Here is a 23,208-nt window from a genome sequence, read left to right on the forward strand (position 1 = left end):
GAACATTGCCATAAAAGATTGGATGTGAAATACCTGAACTTATAAGATGTCTGCAGGTTGATTTATGCTTACGAATGATATCCTTGTACTAATGATAAACTTTAGTATATGTTTTGACTAGTTTGTGATATCGAAAACCCTGGTGTAATAATTTTTCAGTAATACAGAGGTTTCTTTCGTTAAAATCAAATACGTTGTTACATACACGAGCGAATCGAACAAGTTGAGATATATTAACACCATAAGATTGTGACAAAGGAACGTCACCATATAAAAATGTATAATTACCAATAGGAAATGAAAAATCATTTCTTTTGTCATAAATTTTGGTATTAAGCTTCCCGTTTAAGATATAGATATCAAGATCCAGGAAAGGGCAGTGTTCATTGTTAGTATTAGCTTTATTTAAAGTCAGTTCAGCAGGATAAATCTCTTTAGTGTACATACTGAAGTCGTCATTTTTGAGAGCCAATATATCATCCAAATATCTAAAATTGTTATTAAATTTTTGTATCAGATGTTGTGTCGATGGGTCTTTGATGATTTTAGTCATACATTGTAACTCATAACAATACAGAAACAGGTCCGCAATAAGTGGTGCACAGTAAGTCCCCATTGGAATTCTGATAACTTTACGATATACGGAATCTCCATAGCGAACAAAAATGTTATCTAGTAAAAATTCAAGGGCAGTATTCGTATCAAAGCAGGTCGAATTGACATAGTTCTTTTGTCTGGTGTCTAAAAAATGACCTAAAAGAGTTAGAACAGATATATTCGCATTCTGACTTTTTAAATGGCCATTTAATTGGGTGTGTGAATTTTTTCTTAATATGATTATGAGGCAAAGTGATATATAGGGTAGAAAAATTTAAACTTTGAACAGATTCGAAATCTCCAATATAAGTACTTCCAACTAATTTTTAACACTCCAAAACATAATAATTCCACTATTTTCAAAGGCCTTATTTGAAAAATTGATTACCAGGTTTTTGATTGTACCAAGCGTACTAGTAATTATATAGAATAGACAGTTTAGTAGTGGAACAATGGCTTGAAGACGAAATAAATCTATATTTGTAAGGTGTTTTATGCAGCTTCGGAAGCCAGTACATAGTTCGAACTTTCATTGTATTTGGTTCTGCTTGTAGAAAAGTAGGTAAAAGTTTATGTTTGTTACAGATGTCGTTTTCCAAAAAATGGACTCAGTTTGAATTTTGGTGAATTCGTGATTTCCTTTTGCAGAGACACAATGTAAAATTTACGTCAAACAATAATGATATCATTAGCAGCCTTATCAGCCGGGACAAACACAAAATCCTTGGCGAGTTCTTTTAGCTTATGTTTGGTACGAGAAATAGGGCTATTATGGTTGTTGTTAGGAGTAAAATGTTCTTTAAAATGTTTAATACGAATATGAACAATGTTCATTACTGAATTAAAAAAAATGGAATCTTAATTCATGTTCCGCCATATAGATGTTGTCTCCTTAATAAATAATTCATTTAACTTGAGTTAAAGGATACCAAAGTTAAGTATTCCAAACATCACATTGAAATTGATTGAACGATTGAAAACAACACATTACGTCAAAAGGGATGATATCAGCTTTTCATTTATGCACTTTCCATTTCTATGTAGCAATATTCCAGTAGCGTCTGTATGAAGAGTATACATATCTCCCAATTGATACGATATTCCAGACCTTACATTTACTATCAGGATTTCTTTGAAGAAAGGGTTGTTGCATACGAAGAAGTTATATTACAAGCTGTTTATTGAATTGCATGTCTTTCTTTTTTCGACATACCTCTGCTATCTTCTGCCTCCTGTTTTACATTGGTAAACATTTCATGTTTTCATCCGTAATGGATACAATGAAAAAGAACTAAAAATTATGTGTTTTATTTTATCTTTTTCAATTCTTGAATCTTTGAAAATTCAGTATACAATATGTAACAATGAACCACTCATTCTAAAACTTCTCTTTGTAAACATAGGTATTGATTCCAACAGTTTATACAAAATATGGCCGTCTGTCATGTTTTGTTTTCTGTTTATCTTATCAATTAACCAGGCTGTTGGTTTTTCTCATTTGAACTGTTTCACATTTTGTAATGTCTGGTCCGTTAAGTAAACTATATGTCAAAGGAAAGTTGTCTGATTGCCAATCATACAATTCTCCTTATTTTTATATTCAAACTTTTAGAAGAATCCAACGATAATGTCATCGTGTTATCTTGAAACTTTCAATCTATACTAGATGAAATTATTCTGTTTTATGAAAGAAGAAATACGAAGAACATTTTAGATGTAATTTTTTAAGACACGAAAAATAAGACCTGTAGAGATAAAATATGCAAATGTGGTCTATTCAACATTTAAAATCAGTGTTATATCAATATTTGATTTATCAATAATATGGTCACGCTTATCAAATGTATCAGTGATTCACATGATACGAAACAAACGTGTTAATTGTCTGATCTGAACTCATGAAAATGCAATAACAGTTATATTTATTCTTTATAACAAAAAAAAATAACAACAGTCCTTACAGCAACGATATATAGTTGGGTCTACGGAATTGTCAATTATTAAAAGCTGTCGTCATTGTAACTGTGCAACTACCTACTCTATGAGCCGTCTGAATCAATTTGGATAATGAAGATGTCAAAATATCTGTAAGGGTATATGTAATCAAGTTTTCTTTCCTAGTTTAATAATTTAAAACCATTTCCCAGTATGTTTTATAGAGAAAGATGATTAGAAATGAATAAATCAAAATTTGTAAAAAAAAACAACTCTTACTGAAAAAAAAATAAATCTAAAACTGATATCATCAAGATGCTTGATTAACTTATTGCCAACACGTTTATCAACAGACAATCTGCATTCCGCACTGCCTGCATGTTCCTTGATTTATACGAGGCTTTCATCACACAGGGGCTTATCCGAAAAAAAGTTTGGTGACCATGTTTGATACATTATTCCTATCGAATGTTACGTAAAGGCTAATACACATCGTGTAAGTCTGCATCATAACATGGCTTTTATTTATAAATTTACAATGAGGGTCATTTGAAGTCTAAACAAAAAGTCATATGAGAAAACTTCTGCTTTCTTATTGTAAACTTTTTTTTTATTAAACAACAATATTGCACACGCTGTTAACTTTCCATTTCTATACTCCTCCTGCATATGGAGTATTACTTTAATGGCTTTGGACTTTTATTCATTTCATGAATGAAGATATTCTCTCGTATCATGATGAGCGGGAAGTGATATGAATAACTGATCCGAACTGATCCGAAAATAAATTTATCAGGTTGATCTATCCTAGAATTTGATACGATTTTTATTGGTTAATGTAGAATTGACGACGAGCTCCCCTTTCTCTTTAACAACGGACATGTGTACTTTTTAAAAATATAAAAAAAACAAAAAAAAAACAATCACACTTTTCTTCTGAAAACCTGTGTCAAATGCGATTCCGTTCTGAAGCGAACAAAATCTTAAAACGTCTGATTTAATTGTCATAAGCTGGAAGCGGACATACTCTTTAGGTGCAAAAGACAAGAACAATGTTTCGCAAAATTTTCCACCGAGAACAATGTTTTTATTTTTAGCATCCGAAAATCAGGTTTAACAACTCGTGTAAACTAGATGTCGCTTGATATCAACTCAACACACAACTCGTTAATTATTATATCAAAATAAAATAGCTCGATTAACATTTGTTAGTTTTTTTTTCATCATATTCTACCGTATTCAAATCAGAAAATGGTGTGAAGTAGTAACTTATATTCATTACTCACGTTTCTGATGAATTATTAGTGTATCTAATTTATCGATGTGGCCCATAACCGGTGCAAACTTCTGTTGTTTTGTAGACATCATTTGTGTTTATCTGATTCTGCTTTCTTTTTATTGATAACTATTATATTTTAAACAGTTATATATTTTGTCCAGTTGTATACATAAAGACAATTTACAACATATAGTATAGGTAGCTTAGATAAGGGAACCCATTCTTTGATTTATATCAGGCTAGCAAATACACTATATCAAACTTGAATTAGATAACAATGATCCGCGTGATTTTTATGGTGGAAACAAATCGTTTGGTGTAAATAATTTTGCATATTGAAATTTTCATTGTGATTTTATTATTCTGATATTGAACTTTAAGTGTGTCCTATATTGGGTCGTGTGTTACCATAAAATCATTTGGTTTTCAGTGGTACAGGTGAGTTATAATATTCAAAACATTTTTTTTTATTCCTAAGAGGCATTTATAGTGAATTATTTATCATGTACAGAACAATACAGAAACTGAGGCATTACATCGGATACAAAATGACGTAAAATTTTACATTTTAGATCAGGTAAGTTCATTATCCTTCATGTTGTAAACTAACTTCATATATAAATTAAATTTATATTACAAAAACAAAATCATAACTCAAACATAAAGGGGCGAACGAGATAAAAAAAAGTATACAAACGGTTTATAGAAACATCGTTGTCTAAATAAGAACATTACTTACTACGGTATTAAAAATATTCTCATATATTGCAAATAAGTACTGACATTTCCGTTTAAATCTAGAAATTGACAATAAATGCCGTTTGTAAAAGTGTCGTATAATTAGAGATTGTTAAAGTACACATCTCATCAAGCTAACGATAAGGATAATGAAATTATTCTATTTTCGAACGTTTAGTGGGAAATTCACTGCATTTTGGCCATAACTTGAGATTCATATCAAGACCGAACTAAGTCTGTTATAGAAGGGTACAACTGTTGCCGAAAGAAAAACTACATTTGATGTCAATATCATTGCCAAAACGTTTTTAGAGTTGTTCAAAACTAACAGCGTTTAGTTGTTTTGTTACCGTTTAAGTAAGTATGTCTAGTGCATTCTTACACTCTACTGTCTTCATTAACGGGAGTTCGGTCCTGAAACAAAAACTGCTCCAACAAATTATGTAAACATAAATTTTACCGTCACCATCACAAATTAGTTGGTCGATACGATGTGTCGGTGTCTTAACTCACTATTGACATGTTTTCACGATCTAAGATATTAAGTTACCAGTATAGTCGCGTATGCGTCTGATCCGATAAAGAATTTGACCAATTCTGTCCTACTCTTGATTGTGACATTTCGAGTTGATTCGTATGTTGTTAGATGTATGCATAGAAGGACACGCATGCGTTTTCGGCGCACCTGGTATTCTCCTTTTGAAGTTCATGTATTCCCTCATCTTATTTTTCTTACCTTTATTTGTCCCTTTATAATCAATTATCGGGATTTGAACACATTGGTAAACAACTGTCGCCTTAGGTCAATGATATCTTTCAATACAAAAGTAAAATTTTGTTGAGTTGCAGCAAATAAATGTCTGTGTTTTGGTATGAATTTGATTGAATCATGTTTGAGAAGTATTTGTGGGTTTGAAGTGTAGAAATAATCAAATTGATAGGAAAACGAAGAATTGTAAATACTTTTTTTTGTCCAAAGAAATATCAATTCCATTACTTTAATATACTCTTTACACTACACTTCCACACAATCTTATCAAACAAAAATGTGACTATTTAATTAAATGGTCGTTTGGTAAATCTGAATGCAAATATTTTTGCTGCAACTCATTTAAAGCCTTTTTCTAATGAGAAAGGCAAATATGCTAGATATACTTACTGGAGGAGTGAATGATTGAAGCTGTTAATTTTCTCCTTGATAATATTTATGTACGTTTCGGCAGCAAAGTTTATCGATAGGTTGTAGGTATTCCTATGGGCACTAATTGCAGACTTGTTTTTGTACTGTTATGAATCACAGTTTATGACTAAACTCAGTAAAGACCCGTCTAAATTGCATTTAATTGATAAATTCAACAACACTTACCGTTATCTTGATGATATTTTTCTCAATATACTGCCGAAATTTACCCAAAGGAACTTACTTTAAATAAATCAAATTTAAACGATAACAACTGTCCTTTCCTAGAATTAGATATTTCGGTTTTACACGGGAAACACTAACATTTACGACAAAAGGGACGATTTTTCGTTCCCTATTGTTAATTTTCCCTTTTTGGATGGTGATGTTCGAGTGTAGGACTGCATAATTTTTTATAAGTAGTTAGAGTATTGTGAGCTTGCTCAGAAAAACTACGATGGTGATGTTCCTTTGGCACCATCTTACGGTGTTTATATTTCACAACTCGTTCGCTATGCCCGTGTCTGTTGTGACGTTTTGATTTTAACGAACGTAATCTACGTGTATTACTGGTAAATTATTAAGCCAGGAATTTCGTTACCACAAATTACTTTAAACGTTTACTAAATTCTTCCACAGATATAAAGATTTGGTTTTGAAGTTTGGCTGTAGAAAACTTATTTCAAACGGGATTGCACATCCTCATTTTTACGGCAATATTGTTTACCGTGCCCGGAAATTTAGAAACGATCCTGGTAAACTTATCGATCCTTTAAATAACCTTATTCTAAAAGGTTACCAATTCAACACTGTAATTAGATCATTAAATATTGTTTTTATTGGTACTAATATTGATTTTGTTATCAGTGAGTTAAAAGCAAACTACATATTATTGTTATATACATATACACATTCATAGAACGACAATCTGTCGATACCTGTATCTTGGCATTGCACAAGGTAATGTTTTTCTCTGACTGTTTATGACGTCTTTACACTCAATCCATTGGATGTTGGATGTGTACGGATTGATAATTTAGTCTTAGATGCATGTTTTTTTTTTTTATTAGTTGTTAGTGGCTTTGAACTAGCTGTCTGTAACTGCGAGTACTCTCAGATTTGTACTTAGTGTCTTTTTGTTGTTTTGATGTACAAGTACCCGGCCACGTCCACTTGTACTTGTAGTATTTGTATTTTTATCCATCTGATGAGTTAAGCCTCTTTCAACTGATTTTTATAGTTTGTTCTTATGTTGTACTGTTACACCACTGTTCCAGGTTAGGGGAGGGTTGGGATCCCGCTAACATGTTTAACCCCGATACATTATTTATGTATGTGCCTGTCCCAAGTCAGGAGCCTGTAATTCAGTGGTTGTCGTTTGTTTATATGTTACATATTTGTTTTTCGTTCATTTTTTTGTACATAAATTAGGCCGTTAGTTTTCTCGTTTGAATTGTTTTACATTGTCATTTCGGGGCCTTTTATAGCTGACTGTGCGGTATGGACTTTGCTCATTGTTGAAGGCCGTACGGCGACCTATAGTTGATGATTTCTGTGTCATTTGGTCTCTTGTGGAGAGTTGTCTCATTTGCAATCATACCACATCTTCTTTTTTATACTTGTTGCAAACCATACTTATAGGTCATTTAAATTGTCATCAGGGAAGTATCGAAAAGTGAAGTAATATAAGCGGTAAAATAAACCAAAGTAAAAATTAAACAATATGGTTGTTTTTTCCTTTGTTGGTGTATTTTAAGATAAGGTAGCATATACATTGTTAGCACTTTCTCATGCACAGAAGAAGCCTTAGATTTAGGGTATCTGCTGTAAGAAATGTCTATAGCACGGAATGCACTGCGTGAAATATGTCAGAGTTCGTAATTTCATGTTCAGAACGTCCTATAGTATTTATGTCATTCACAATTACATTGTTTGCTTCTTTTGAAAAGTTAACGCAACGTCTCAATAGTGTTCGGCTTTACTTGTGGTCTTTTTTGTTTTGTTTCCTCTGCTCTTCAACATTTTGTACAAGATTTGGGTTTTCAAATTTCTGGTCCTCGAGCATAAGTAAAGAGACATGGGTTGCCGAAATGAACATCTGGTGCAGTAACGTTAGAACTGTTGATATTACTTACCCCAGAAACAAAATAATACACAGTCAGAACACTGCATTGCATTTCGATATGATATTTGTTGTTTGCTTCGCTATGAAATTGGTTGTTGTCTTAATCCTTACTTCTACGCGTTTGGATCATGAAATGCACATGTAAATTTCTTCAAAGGGGTTATTTAAATGATGTAATAAAACCATAAATGGCTTTATTTCCATATTTAAATCGTACATGAGACATTGTCAGATGAAAGGGTATTGATCATATACAACAAAATATGTAATCGTGATATAATAAATAGTTTTAAATGGTTTTATTGACAAACTCATATTGTTAAACTCATAGATAGTTTATTAGACTCATAAGAGAACAATAACAAAAGGGTAGAATATCCTTTATGAATTCGAATTTAAAGAAAATATTTCTCCAGAAGATAAAAAAGTGGACACAGTACCGGAATTTACGTCATGACGTAATTGATAGGAAAGGGTAAAATTGTTAAAACTAATGAAATTATGTCACTTTCCGCATTTACAAAAAAAGCAACGGAAGTGTTTTATAGATATTATTAATAAAACATTTCGAAAGGTCACATTTAAGTGCTAGTTTTCTCCAATAAAAATGTTGCAAAATGGTAAATGCCAGACCTATTCCAAATTATTACATGTTGACTCAAATCGGAGTCGCATAGTGGGTGAAACAAACTTTGTGCAGGTGATATCACATACATAATAGGTTAATGTGGCAATAATTAGAATCCAGCGGCCAAAACTGTATAAACATACAACACAGACATAAGCAGGATTATAAACGTTTTCAACCTGAACAGTAAAATATTTTTCAAAGAATAATTATAAAAATGTTAAAAAAAAAAAACGCTCGACTATATCAACCATTGGAACGAAATGAAAACAATTGGCATATTTCTTATTTGGAAAAGGCTATTAAAAAAAACAACATTGTGGGTTAAACCTGATTTTATAGCTAGCTATACCTTCCAATTGTATGACTGCTGTTTACAGTTCCGTTATATAATACACCTTTTTATCATAGTATAACGATTTATTGTTCAATATTTCTATAAATGTTTTATATTTACAATCTAATGAATTATACTTTAGCAAATAAAAAGATCATCATTTGTACAAATTGAACACCTACTGTAAATATACATAAATAACATATTTTTTGTTAAAGTTTATAATGCCCTCATAATTAACATTTACTGACATATCTTGACACCAAAGAAGTTATTCAAGGTTTTGTAAATTTGAAAAGGAGCTTTAAAAGTGATTGAAATGCATTTACCCCAATTAGAAAAGAATTCATTTCCTTTCTTGGCTTTCCCCTCTAAGGCTGCTAGTATAGCTAATGCAATGAATAGCAATGCATCAACAAATAACGCAGCATATAAAACAATACTGAACAATCCAATTATAATATAAAGGATGATTACAAACGTAAACTTAGGTATTAAGAAAAATATATGACCGCAGTTCTTTTCAGTTCGCTGTAGAAGTTCACTAATTCCAGCAGACAAAATCAAAATTTTCTGTAAAACGGTCGACTTTGAAATATCTAAAAATAAATAAATTCACTGTGATTATGAGTAAGATATATGTATATATAATGACGTATTTAAGGGAACGGTTTGGTTCGTACATTTATAGAATTAGGCAATAATGCATGAGCTTGTTGAAGTGAGAGGTTTAGCTATCTATAAAACCAGGTTTAATCAACCATTTTCTAGATAAGGAAATGCCTGTACCAAATCAGGAAAATGACAGTTGCTTTCCGTTCGTTTGATGTGTTTGAGCTTTTGGTTTTGGCATTTGATAAGGGACTTACTGTTTTGAAATTTCCTTGGAGTGCGGTATTTTTGTTATTTTACTTTTTTCTTTATTGAAATGTATCGCGTTTTATCTAAACACTGTTAAAAACGTTTTCTGTTCTTTTTAGTGAATGACTTTGGATAATCAATTTTTATATGAGGCACAACAAACGATATTCGAGTGTAGGACTGCATAATTTTTTATAAGTAGTTAGAGTATTGTGAGCTTGCTCAGAAAAACTACGAGCATTCATAGATATTACATTGTGTTAAAATCTCATCGAAGATACCAGGCTTATAGTTTAGTACAGCAGACGCGCGTTTCGTCTACAAAATACTAATACGTGACAATCGAATGAAAAAGGGTAAAAGGCCAAATAGAGTACGAAGTTGAATAGCATTGAGGGCCAACAAGTTCCGAGAGGTTTTGCCAAAGACGGCCAGGGTAATCTGTTCTTGGGGAAGAAAATCCAAATTAATTCGAACAACTCAATTTCTTGAATAAAATTTAAATTTTCAATATTACCATATCAATGATAATTCATTTCAGATAAAAAGTGCTGACTACGGGTTGAGTATTATGGTTTGTGTGTATCTATAGTTTAATTATATTTATTTTTTGTTTTTCGAATAGATTATATTCCCACATTCTTTTTTATTGTATGTTATTTTAATTACTTTGATTGCAATGCGATAGGAAGTGAATATCGAAGGCTTGGATATGAAAATATACATATATATATTATTTTCAGAATTTAGTTGGCATGGGAGACCTTGGATAACTTATGTTGTTTTTTTATAAATTGTCAAAATTTTTATATGTATGGTTTTCCAAACTTTCAGTCCTTTACTAAGCTATAAGGGTTATTTATTGTTTTATTATCTTTGATTTCAATTCCTAAGGCTTAACGACTAATATATTTGTTCTAGGATTAACTAGTGCACGTATGATGGGCAAACAGTATCAATTAAAGACACAAAATGACTACATACACGTAAAAAATCAATGGAACAACGATTGTCTTGCTTTTCGTCATCCCAGAGTTACAACAGAGCCACAACACAGAGCAAAATTTTCTTAACCTTTCAGCATTTTTGGTCCTCATTGATCTTCAACTTTTAACTTGATTTGACCTTTTAACTTTCTTGATTCGAGCGTCCCTGATGAGTCTATTGTAGACGAAATGCGTGTCTAGTGTACAAAATTTTGGTATCTTTGATGAATATGTTTAGCTCTCATATGTATATTGGGCAAGCTCAATAAAGATCCTATCACCACTTAAAGCTGAATTCTATTTGACAAAGAAAATTTTAATATACTATCAAACATTGGCCTACGAACTCATGGTTGATATAATATATTATATAATATCAGGTTTACATTGTAATTCTATAATGGATATAAGATTAACTTTTAATTCAAAATCAAGATTTTGACACAAATGACTATTACTATAAACTAGCTTCCCATTTCGCTATAATTCGAATTTTACAATACCTACTGTGCATGAAAGTTAACGTAAAATATTTTTTTTTTGTTTAAAGGAATTGCTTCATATTTGGTCTGGGAAGCTATTATGCTGAGTTTTATGTTCAAGCGATATTTATTCCGCCAAGCAGTCAAATTCTTGTTAACGATACTTTGTTTGGCCTTTTTAAGTTTTTGATTCAAGTGTTACTGATGAGACTTATTTTTTGACGAAACGCGCATCTGGCGTACAAAATTTCAATCCTGGTATATATGGTGAGTTTATATAATATTCATTACATACTGACCATTGCGTTTGTCGTAAAATATTGATTAGAATCGGTGTTAATTATTGGGTGATGTTTAACGTAGATGTTTCTACTATAGTTCACTGTTCGGCCTTCAACAATGAGCTAAATCCATACCGTATATTGAGGTATAAAAGGCCGGGAGATGACAAAATGTGAACAATTAAATGTTTGAAGATACTTTGTATTTTAAATCCGCTGAGCAGGGTTTTGTGTCAAAGTCTAACATAGCTCTACATTACATCAACCTTGTAAAAACTTACTTTTTCATATATTGTTCAATTGTTCTCGTCCTGATTATTATTGAATTATTAGCAAGTGAATGTTAAGTGAAACAATATCCATCATCCTTTCAATAATTGATTTTTCCACTTGAGTATTTATTTTTCGTATTGGTCATAAAACAATTAGATGTTTTAATAGAGCGCAATAATTTTCCTCTCGTCATTAGTATTAATTCCCTTCTTTTATCTTTGATCTGTCAGATAGTTGTCTTATTGGCAACTATATTACATATCCTTACTATAAACTGTATTGCAATTATGATACTTTAATTATTTGGCCGTTTTAATTCGATTCCCACACGAATTCAAGAGGTACGTTATTAGGTTTTTTTTCGGATTTTCGAATGTGCCGAATAATCGTAAAGTCAATACTTACAATTAAGTTTAAATGACAGCATGTCTGATTCAACCTCAGACTGTGTAAATATTGCTGTGATATCTCCAGTTTTGGCATCCGTTATCTAAAAATTAAATCATAAGAGAAATGATTATTTGGAACAACACCAACCTTCATGTTTAAATAGATTTAATATATACAAGGCGTGAGCCAAAATTTCATTCCAAAAGAGTTTCAAAAGTAGTTTAAAAAATGAAATACACTAAACCAATTTAAACGAAGATTATGAGTTACAAAACCTGAATTGTGTTGATTTTAAACTTGAATGCTGTTACTCAAAACGTATGTCTTGACCATTAAAAAACCTTTCTTATATAACGGCTCCTTTATAGCCAATAAAATATTAGGTGCATGACATAAGCTCTTCAATGTGCGTATTATATTTTGTATTTTCAAATATTTTGACCTAGAGCATCACTTAAGATGTTCAAAATTAAAAAGAGCTATATAACCAATCCTTTCCAAAGAATCACCAGAACTTATTTCAACCCGCATAGTGCTAACAACTACATATTCTTTATCAATCATGAAAGCTAAAGTACAACTTTTATTCTTCAAGGCATGACCCACTTTTGTTCTCCCATTAAATCACAATTTCACATTACTACATACATGATATGTACATGAACAAAAAAATTCTATGTAGCATTTTATTTTAAAAAAATTCAAAGATCAGCTGTTTAGTATGTAAGCCTATGGAGCAGTCAATTACAAGACTGCAATCTGTATAGGGATATTTTTGCATAGGTTCACTGCAAGGAAGTAACTCATGTGGACTTTTGTGTGCCCACAATAACAAAACATCACGATTCAAGTACTTTCTGAGAAATAAAAATCAAGAGGTATCAAGTTACACTGAAAAAACTGAAATTATGTAATAATTATGATTTTTTATACAAGCCACCATACAAAAGTATATAAAGATATAAATACAACAGTTTGAGGTAGAATGAGATTCTGGTTGTATTACATATGTGAAAAGGAAAATCACAAAAATACTGAACTCCGAGGAAAATTCAATCGGAAAGTCCCTAATCACATGGCAAAATCAAATGACAAAACACATCAAACGAATGGACAACAACTGTCATATTCCTGACTTGGTACAGGCATTTTCAAATGTAGAAAATGGTGGATTGAACCTGGTTTTATAGCGCTAAACCTCTCACTTGTACGACAGTCTTATCAAATTTCGTTATATTTACAACGATGCGTGAACAAAACAGACATTATAAATAAAATAGTCAAAATATGGGTACAGCAGTCATCACTGTGTTACAATATCAAAACAAACAATTATTTACAAAAAAAGCACAAAAGCATCTATCAAATTAAGACCCACATTCATTGCTTCGCGTGTCTGACGTCAGAAAATGTAAACGTCACATAAGAAAAAAGTTTGTCATTCAATGTCTATTCAAAACAATTTTATAATTTCACATGGGGAATGTTGGTATACAGGGTTAAAAAATCAAAAGTTATGTTAGAATTAATTTCAGAAATAGACCGAGATTTATAATTGTCCAGAAGTTCTTCAGAACCCTTAAGAATCCACATATGGTAAATACCACTACGCGAGTAAAATAAATTTGTCGTTAGTCGTTCAAAGTATTTTCAAATTTATAATAGAACAATAACATAATGACATATAATAGAACAATAACATAATGACGGGATCTTTTAAAGTACAGAGTCACGTTATAAGAACCACAGAAACACAAAAAGTCGCATATACAAAACACACCAGTAAAAATTAAAGATAATACAAACACATTGACGGGATGTATAAGTACCTAGCCACGTCAAATGGATATCACAGAAAACAAACCAAACAGTAAAAGTAATATTAATAATAGAACAAAGACAAATGAAAGAACAATATTACACGTTGTTAAGATGATAAACAACGTCAGTATGCAGAATCTATACTTCAAGACCATCATGTATTGTTTGTGAAGTTGATACGGAATATTTATCAACAAGGTCTTGGTACCTTCCGATGAACTTTTTTAGAAAAAGGACGAGACGTTCTTTGACATACCCCTGGTTCATCAACTTTCTGCTCAGACACTGGTGACGTTTTACAAAGTCTGAGTAAGAGCTGCAAGCTCTTGAATATCGAATAAGTTGGGAAATGTATATCCCATATGCAGGTGAAGTTGGTATATTGCTACTAAGGTGGGGGAAATTTATAATTTTAAAATTAAAATCGTCTCGTTTGTCATAGATTCTGGTACTGAGATGACTGTGTATGTCAAATTCGAGATATAAGTCTAAAAATGAGGCGGAGGAAGCCGTGTCTGTTGTTTCTTTAATTTCTAGTTCTGGGGGATATATTAATGGAACCCAATCAGAAAAGTTCGGATTGTTAATGGAAAGAACATCATCAATATATCTAAAAGTGAAATTAAATAATCTGGCTTCTTTGATCTTCTTGTTTTTGACAAGTGTCTGAAGGAACTCCGATTCATATGAAAATAAGAAGAGGTCGGCAAGGAGAGGCGCACAGTTCGTTCCCATAGGAATGCCGACAATTTGTTGAAAAAGTCTACCTCCAAATTCAACAAATATGTTGTCGATAAGAAACTCCAGCATACTGATCACTTGTTCTTTTGTGTAGCATGTTTTACCCTTTTGTTCACTATTAACAAAATATGCCTTATGATATCCCAAAGTAATAAATTTATAGCGTATGCTACCATTTTTATGATGAAAGGCATTGTGGATTATTTCTTTCAAGCGATTTTTCAATTTCACATGGGGAATGGTGGTATACAGGGTTGAAAAATCAAAAGTTTTGATAGAACTAATCTCAGAAAAAGACCGAGATTTAAAATTATCTAGAAGTTCTTTAGAATTTTTAAGAATCCACATATGGTTAATACCACTACGCGAGTAAACAGTTTCACAGTATTTCTGAAGACCCTCTTTCACTGCGGACAGAATTTTAGTCAATCTAATGGACAATTCTTTAGTGGAACATGCAGATGAGCCGGCAATGTACCGTTGTTTGTAAGGAATTTTGTGGAGCTTAGGTATCCAATACAAAAAAGGTAAGTCCTCCGATTTGGTGTTCAATGTAATGTTCATTGAAGCCATGAAGGACTTATGATTTGCTAAAATCTCATCCTTGTCAAATGATATGTCTTTGTATGTGGGATTACCTGAGTGCTCATTTATTCCTAATTCTTTTACAAGACATTCGTAGTAATACGATTTACATATAAAGACAATATTATTTGAAGCTTTGTCCGCAGGAACAACAACATACTTATCATGAAGAGATGATAGACATTTCACGGCCTCTTTGTCTCTGAAAACGGACTTAGGTCGATCATTCACACAGTTTTTCAACTTATGAATGCGACGTTTTATCAGAGACCTGATAGTTTTGACCCATTCTGACAAAGTGTCCAGTTCAACTTCTTCTCGTTTAGCCCATGCTCTGGCGTAGTCCTCAATGGAATCCATAATTATTTTGAAGTTATGGTTCCAATTGATGTGTTGGGGTTCTCTAAACTTAGGACCATGAGAAATCACCTTTCGGAGATTTTCATGTTGAATTATGTTTAGATCCCCAGTTATAACATGACCAGAGGGGCTGTAATTATAAGGCGAGTGGGAACAGTCACATGTCGGTGGGTTTTTGAGGTATTGTTCTAAGTCAAGGTCCTGCAATGCTTGTTTATAGTTAAATACTTTAGGTGCAATGGTTTTGGTGTAACTGTAGGATACAATAGGAACAGACTGATTTTGAAAGTAAATAGGAATTTTAGATATTACCTCCTTGTGATGTAGAACGTTGCAGATGTTGATTGCATCAATCCCTCTATTGGTAAAGTGAACAGGAAGGAATTTCCTCTTTTCCTCGTGTAAAGGTTCCGATCTTACTGGTTTGAAAAGACGGAAAAGAGCTACATCACAAATAATACTGACTAGTCTGTATATTGGAGAAAATGTATCGATGCATCCTTTGTCAAGTGCATAATCTCTCAAACATTTAAGAAAATTAACAGGCAGTGAAAAAAGAATAGTTCTAATGTAATGTAACCCTAGTGGATGATGAAGATGTGAAAGAAGGTCATCAAAGCTCCCAGAGGGCGATCTAGATTTTGATGACTTTTTTACATTAGGCCGATGGTAATGTTTTTGCCCATGACTACGTTGCTGTCGTAAGGTAGTATTAAATAAACTCATTACATTAACATCACTGCAGGCAGGACTGGACAAATTTCCTACTCCTTTGACATTATCATTGCAACCATATGGCATTGCAGTCCCTAATTCCCTTATCCAGAAATTTTCTCTATCTTTGCGGAAAGGAGTACTTAGTACAGGGCTATTTGTGTGGTGATAAATTTTCTCGATGATGCGTACTTTCATAGATAAAGAAGGATCATGGTCCGGTTGATTAAAATGGTTATAAAGAACCCTAAATTGCGGATCTTTATTATCAGACCGGTGTTGATTCATTCTTTTACGCAAAGTTTGACGAGTTTCACCAACATAAAGTAGTCCACACAAAGTACATTCTATTCCGTACACGACATTGTCCGTGGAACAGTCCAGAGGCTCGAAAGATTTAGTATAATATGTTTTAGATGTTAAATTACTAGTAAAATCAGGAGTCGTGATTAACATATCACATGTCTTACACGTGCTCCTTTTTCCTTTTTTATGTTTACAAGAAGAAATGATAGGTGTTGATTCACTTGTAGCAGGTGTCTTTAAACAGTCGAAAATATTGACGCAACATGGCTTTAATTTATGAAAAGTATCTGAATTTTTAAAATAGTAATTACCTTCTGGCTGAACATAAGTCAAATCAGGGGTATCCCGGAGGATATTCCGTGGAACACACAAATCAAATGCTACAGTGTTCCGTGCAGCAAAAGGGGACCTTGGTAACCCGGGCGACGTCCCAGCCGGTTTGTTCTTTGTATTATTTGTATTCATCATGCATAAAGCTACCAAGTTAATGATGCCCTCGGGGAATAATCCACCAGCAGTAAAGTTTCTTCTAGGAAGAAACTTGACATCGACTTGGTTTTAGTAAAAAGGAAAATCACAAAAATACTGAACTCCGAGGAAAATTCAATCGGAAAGTCCCTAATCACATGGCAAAATCAAATGACAAAACACATCAAACGAATGGACAACAACATATCATGATTTTCAATAAAAAAAGAACATAGATAGATTTGTTTCTCCATGAAAATATCTTTTTGTGATGAAAATTCTAGTTGAGCAGTTTCATTAAAAATCAGTGTAAAGTTGAATAGACAGCTACATACAAAACTCAAATTTTTCTTTATTGTTATTTTTTTTATGGCTCAATTGTTGACATTTAGGTTGAATATATATAAAATGAACTTTTGGTGAAAAACATTTCACAATATTTTCTATTTACAAGAGACTGTGACTTCTTTTAATGTATGCAGAACTGCAATGTTAAATGAAAATTCCATATTTGGGTTACAAATTTGTTTAAAAAATAGAATTTTTCTAATACTGTCCATACTGACAAGGATTTTTGTGCTTAGGTATTACAGGCAATCAATATTCTTACCAAAAACACCAACTTTAGTATTCATTTTGTTTATTCTAGGATTTTATTGCAAATTTTATAAGCATGTGTGTGTGAAGTACAGCCAAAAAACAATGATATAGTAGGCATGTATGAGCACATGTGTAGTCAAAAAAGAGAAAGGTATATTCTTTCTTGTCTTTATAAAGCTGTATTGCAACAAATTCTGCATTATGAAAAAGTGTTTAGGCAGTGTTTCAATTGGACTAAAACAAGAGGATAGATTTCATGGAAAAAGGGGGAGGGGTAAAATGTTGTAAATGGTTTGATCAAAGCAAAGGAAAATTTTTAAAAAAAATACCAAGAATTTTCCCCTAGCTTAAAAGTATCTACATAATTAGTAAACATCTATAAAAATTAACAAGAATGAGATTAACAGATCATTTGATAGGCATGACTTATTTCCAAATTTTGCCTTGTTTCAGAAAAGAGTACTCTTATAATAGTGGGATTATATTTGATAATACAACTAAACAATTCTTTTAATGGCATTTTTTATGTGGATATCATGTTTACTGGAAGTGGTGCGGCCTAGCGAAAACAGCAAACATAAAGTAGAAAATAGTAGTTTTAATTTCAGGTTTTCATAACTTTTTATTCTTCGAGGCATGACCCACTTTTTTCCATTTAATCACAATTTCACATTACTTTATACATGATATGTACATGAAAAAAAATTTCTATGTAGCAATTTATTTAAAAAAAAATTCAAAGATCAGCTGTTTTGCATGCAAGCCTATGGAGCAGTCAATTAGAAGACTGCGACCATTGTGACTGTTTGGGTTTTTCACCCTATTTTGTCAATATAACGGAACTTTAAACAACTGCCATACAAGTGGGAGGCTAAACTAGCTATGAAATCAGGTTTAACCCAGCATATTCTTCAGCAAATTACTGTACCAAGTGAGGAATATGACACCTGTTTTCCACTGGTTCTGTTGGTTGATAACGTTTGATTTTGTTAGTTTTTATGGACTTCCCCTTTTTGAATTTACCTTGGAGTTCGTTAGTTTTGTTATTCTTTTGCATTCCGCGACCTACTGCTTGTGGTTGCTCTAAAAATGAACATCCTTATTTACGGATTGTTCATACGGTTACGAAAATATACATGCATCCATGCAATTTTTCTCTCTGGTGGATAGTTTTCTCATTAAAAATCACACAACATCTTCTTATGTTCATAACATGCATGTTGTTATTATGTAAGTGAAATACACATTTTGCCGATTTATCTCAATAAAATTAATGACTGATATTTCAGAATTAAGAACATTATTATTTTGCATGAAATAAACGAAAAGCAATCTCAAAAACGAACTCATAAAATATTTGTTTAATATCTGAGTTCTTTTGGTTGACCATGAATCATATTCCAAATTAAATTGTTAGATTCACGTTTCACATCTCGCTCCTTTAGTACTTTAAATAATTCCTTCAGTTTGGGTTGTTGCCTTGATTTGTCTCTTCTTGATTGATTTACGAGATTTGATATACCGGTAAACTAATGTCGCCTTATTTTCTTAATTCCTTGCAAGTATAGTTTAACATCCTTTCAATGCACATTTAAACAGTAGAAATTTAAAACGTGCACTTTTAAATTCAGACCGAGGATTTCAGGAATGTGAGGAAGACCAATCAATATTGCAGGGTGTGATGCACGAATCTGAACAAAAAAAAATAAAATATTAAAGACTTCATGCACAGTGACCTGTTATAATATTTACACAGTCAAATTTGGTAAAAAGTGGAAAGCAGCTTTTGTTTAATTTACATTATAAAATCAAATTGCTTACACATACAATTCAAATATTGACACACAATTTCAAACCGGAATAAATTTTACTTTACATTTATATTAAATAGTATTATTAGTTTTATTAACTTACCTCAGCCTTATATTCATTGTTCCTCGATTTCAATTTGAAATTGAAAATAGAATTGTGGTTTGCATTGCATATTTCATATCCAGAAAAACGTCTGCAAAGTTAGAACAGGATAAGTATTACATACGAATATAATATAGTTATTTTCTCTTGGAAATAACTTATTTGCATTCAAGGACGTATTCATTTAATAATATTTGTGGGGAAAATTGCTTCTGTTATTAACAGAGAATTGTTAAATTTTTAGAATGACTTCTTATTGTATCTTGATTCTAAAGTGGTCTGTCTTGATAACCACATAAGCCATCTTAAAATTAATTATATGTCTTAGTGTCCTGCTATCAGGAGCTTGAGATCAAACAGGTGTTAAAGTATCAATATTTGCGTTCAAATAATGAGTTTTTGAACTATCTCTATCTATTTTAAATTATGCATTGTAACTACAACAGACTTCTCACTAAACATGAATAAAACGAAATATGGGGTATTTGCCAATGAAACAATAGTTGTCTACACAAATGATAATAAGGCATAAAGATGAAATATACATTGTAAAAAAAAAACATTGGTTTCCATTAAATATGTCAAGCTCCAAAGTGTCCAAAGTCTAAGGTTTATTTGCATAAGTTTCATAGAAACGATGCAAATTCTTGCATTAAAATATCTCAACTGTCAGTCATCCCCACTTCTAAAAAGCGCAAAACAATAGTTTGCTTAACAAATAATATGGAAGATCACATTACGCTATGATAACGGTTTCATAGATGTAAATCAAACAAGCATAAAAAAATTAAAAAAACATTTATGACTAATACTTCTGGGTTAATCTCAGAAATCTTGAACATTGTTCACATATGCAACTGTTTTTAGTCTTGTGATTAATATCAATGCTCTGGTGCTTGTTTGTCAATTAGCTAATTATTAGAGACTGTGTATTGATCTTTGGATGTTTGTCAAGACAACCTCCATTAGATTTTATTTTTAATGTAATGTGTTCTTTTTAGAGCATGTATTATGAATGTTCAAAACTTTATAAAACAATGGATACAAACCCCTTCTTAACATATCCTAGTTTCACACCATTGGGACTTTCGATTTTTAAAACTCTTCTTTTGCAGCTGAGTTCAGATAGCCTTACATCAAGTAACAATCCATCGTGTTCATCTTTTAAGTATATGAGTAAGTCTCCCTTTTCTTGTTTGATATTTGGATCTTCCTTGTTTACACCTTCGTCTATAAATAAACATTTTTTTGGAAATACATAAATTTTCGAATTTATCTAGTTTGATTGACTTTTCAATTAGATATGTAGCAAAAACATTTAATTTTAAACATGTATATCTTGTTTCCATTGATTTGGAACCAAGAATAATTAAAGTTTAAGTGAATATCAATTTAAATGTCTTTTTTACTGGCACAATACTCAGTCGCCTAGTCCTCATGTCAAGGAATCAAAAGGAGACTACTCAATTCTAGTATGCTAGTGAGTTTGGTACTCCCGGCTATAATCGGTATGTTATGCAGAGAACTTAATAAAACAAATGTCGGAAGACCTTATTAGATGTGAAAGTTTGTTTTCAATCTATGAGTTTGACTGTCCCTATGGTATCTTTCGTCCCTCTTTTTCCTCCCGAGGGTACCACTAGCCCAGAAATGACTGATGTGTTGACATGAATTACCATTGATATGGTCATAATTATGAACTTACTGTTTACAAAATTCTTTGTTCGAAATTCTAAGGATTTTTTATCTCAGGAATTGATATCTTTAGCTGTATTTAACAAAACCTTTCGGACGTTTGGCTCCTCAATGCTCTTCAACTTCGTATGTTATTTGTCCATTTTAATTGTTGTGATTCGAGTGTCATTGATGAATATTTTGTAGACGAAAAGTGCGTCTTGCGTACAAAATTTTGAGCCTTGTATCAATGCTGCGTTCATATACATTGTACTATTCAAAAAGACTTTGCAGAGGAGTCTAAAGCAATGTCATATTGTAATCAGTAAGCAAGGAGGAACAGACCAGGTGTCATTAATTGACAAGTAACTACTTAACATTCCGCAGAACACAAGTGCACCCCTTTTTTTATAAAGGGTTATTGTTGATTTTGCCTAGGTTTTCTGTGTTGTATTAGTGCTGTTTCATTTTTTAATGTTTGTGCTGTTTCTATTGCTAAAAATCTTGTTTATTTGTCGGCATGAAAAGCCGGTTTTTTAATTAAAATTCTTACTTCCGGACATATTTACTTTAACCGATGTTTTTTTATTGTTGTGATATATTAAGGTCAGAATAGACATATTCATTAATCCGCTGTTTGTTAAATCAGCTCTCCTAAAAAAAATATTTTGAATTTACAAATATTTCGGCCTTGAATATCACGGTAGAGAGATTTATTGCACTAATGCACATCTTGTCCGGAAAAATAGGTATCGTTAATGTTATTGTACGCTATTTTATCACTGGATATTACTCATCAATATAGAGTCAACGAAAGTCATCGCAGGTGTCACGTGTAAGGAACCTAGCGACCAGGGTTTCCGCTAGGGAAAAATATAAAAATTGTGGCAATTAGAATTCGTTATTGGCAAAAGAATTTCGCGAAAGAAATATAACGGTTCGACTTCGTCCATCTTGTTTACTTTTTTGGGGTTTCTTGGACTTTTTCCTTGATTAAGCAGTACTGGGAATTCACCTTGAAATCGTTACGATTTTGATAGAAAATCAATAATCAGCTGATTGCATTTTAAAGCTATCGGCAATAATGGGTCATAATTAATAAAGGTGCTGATTGTATTTTTTATTGAAATGGCTTAGTTAAATGGCGTCACATGTCACTTAAAGGAAATAAAAGTTTTAAAGTGGGTACTTCATAATCGTTTTAGCGACGCACGTGTGTGAAGCATAGTTTTACGTCTCCTCTTTTTCTTTTAATGATGGTCTGAAAAGAAAACTATTGTTAAGAAGAAAAATATTCAGAAGTAGAAACAATATCTGAATTTAGTCTTTATCCTTCAACTAGACGGGAAGTGTCCGATAAACTTATTGTAGATGAATCCCGTACTCCCAGACAGAAGTAAAAAATAATGGTTTCATGATCTATATTGCAATTTTACAGTATCTTTTAAAAATAAATGTTAACTTTGTTTATTCATTACAATGAAAATAAAAAAAAATGATATTAAGAACTATAATAAACAACAATGTGACAAACTTATTTTTTTTGTTACAAAGACGGAAACTTTAAACAAAAAATATGTTTATGTAAGTTGGCGAAAAAAAAATGAAAGTGGCGAAAAATATATTGTTTTGGCGAAAGAGGTGGCGAAAAAGAAAATTGACCCAGGGGAAACCCTGCTGGTGACCCTTTCGGAGCATCTTATATAAAACCCGTATTTCGGCTGGGCTCAAACTGTTTATATTCAACAAGGTTTTATTTCCTTCTTGATATCTTTTTCCCTGAACGAACAGTTTTAACGTCAAGAAAGACAAAAAATGAAGAGATAATAAATCTTTCTAATAGCTATAGTCTGCCTCCATAATGCAAGTCTCTTTTAATTCATATCACATATATATTGAGAATCGTTTTTATACACACTTGAAAGCATATGTA

The sequence above is a fragment of the Mytilus californianus genome, unplaced genomic scaffold (genome assembly GCF_021869535.1).
Source record: "Mytilus californianus isolate M0D057914Y unplaced genomic scaffold, xbMytCali1.0.p SCAF_8, whole genome shotgun sequence".
Classification (NCBI taxonomy): Eukaryota; Metazoa; Mollusca; class Bivalvia; order Mytilida; family Mytilidae; genus Mytilus; species Mytilus californianus.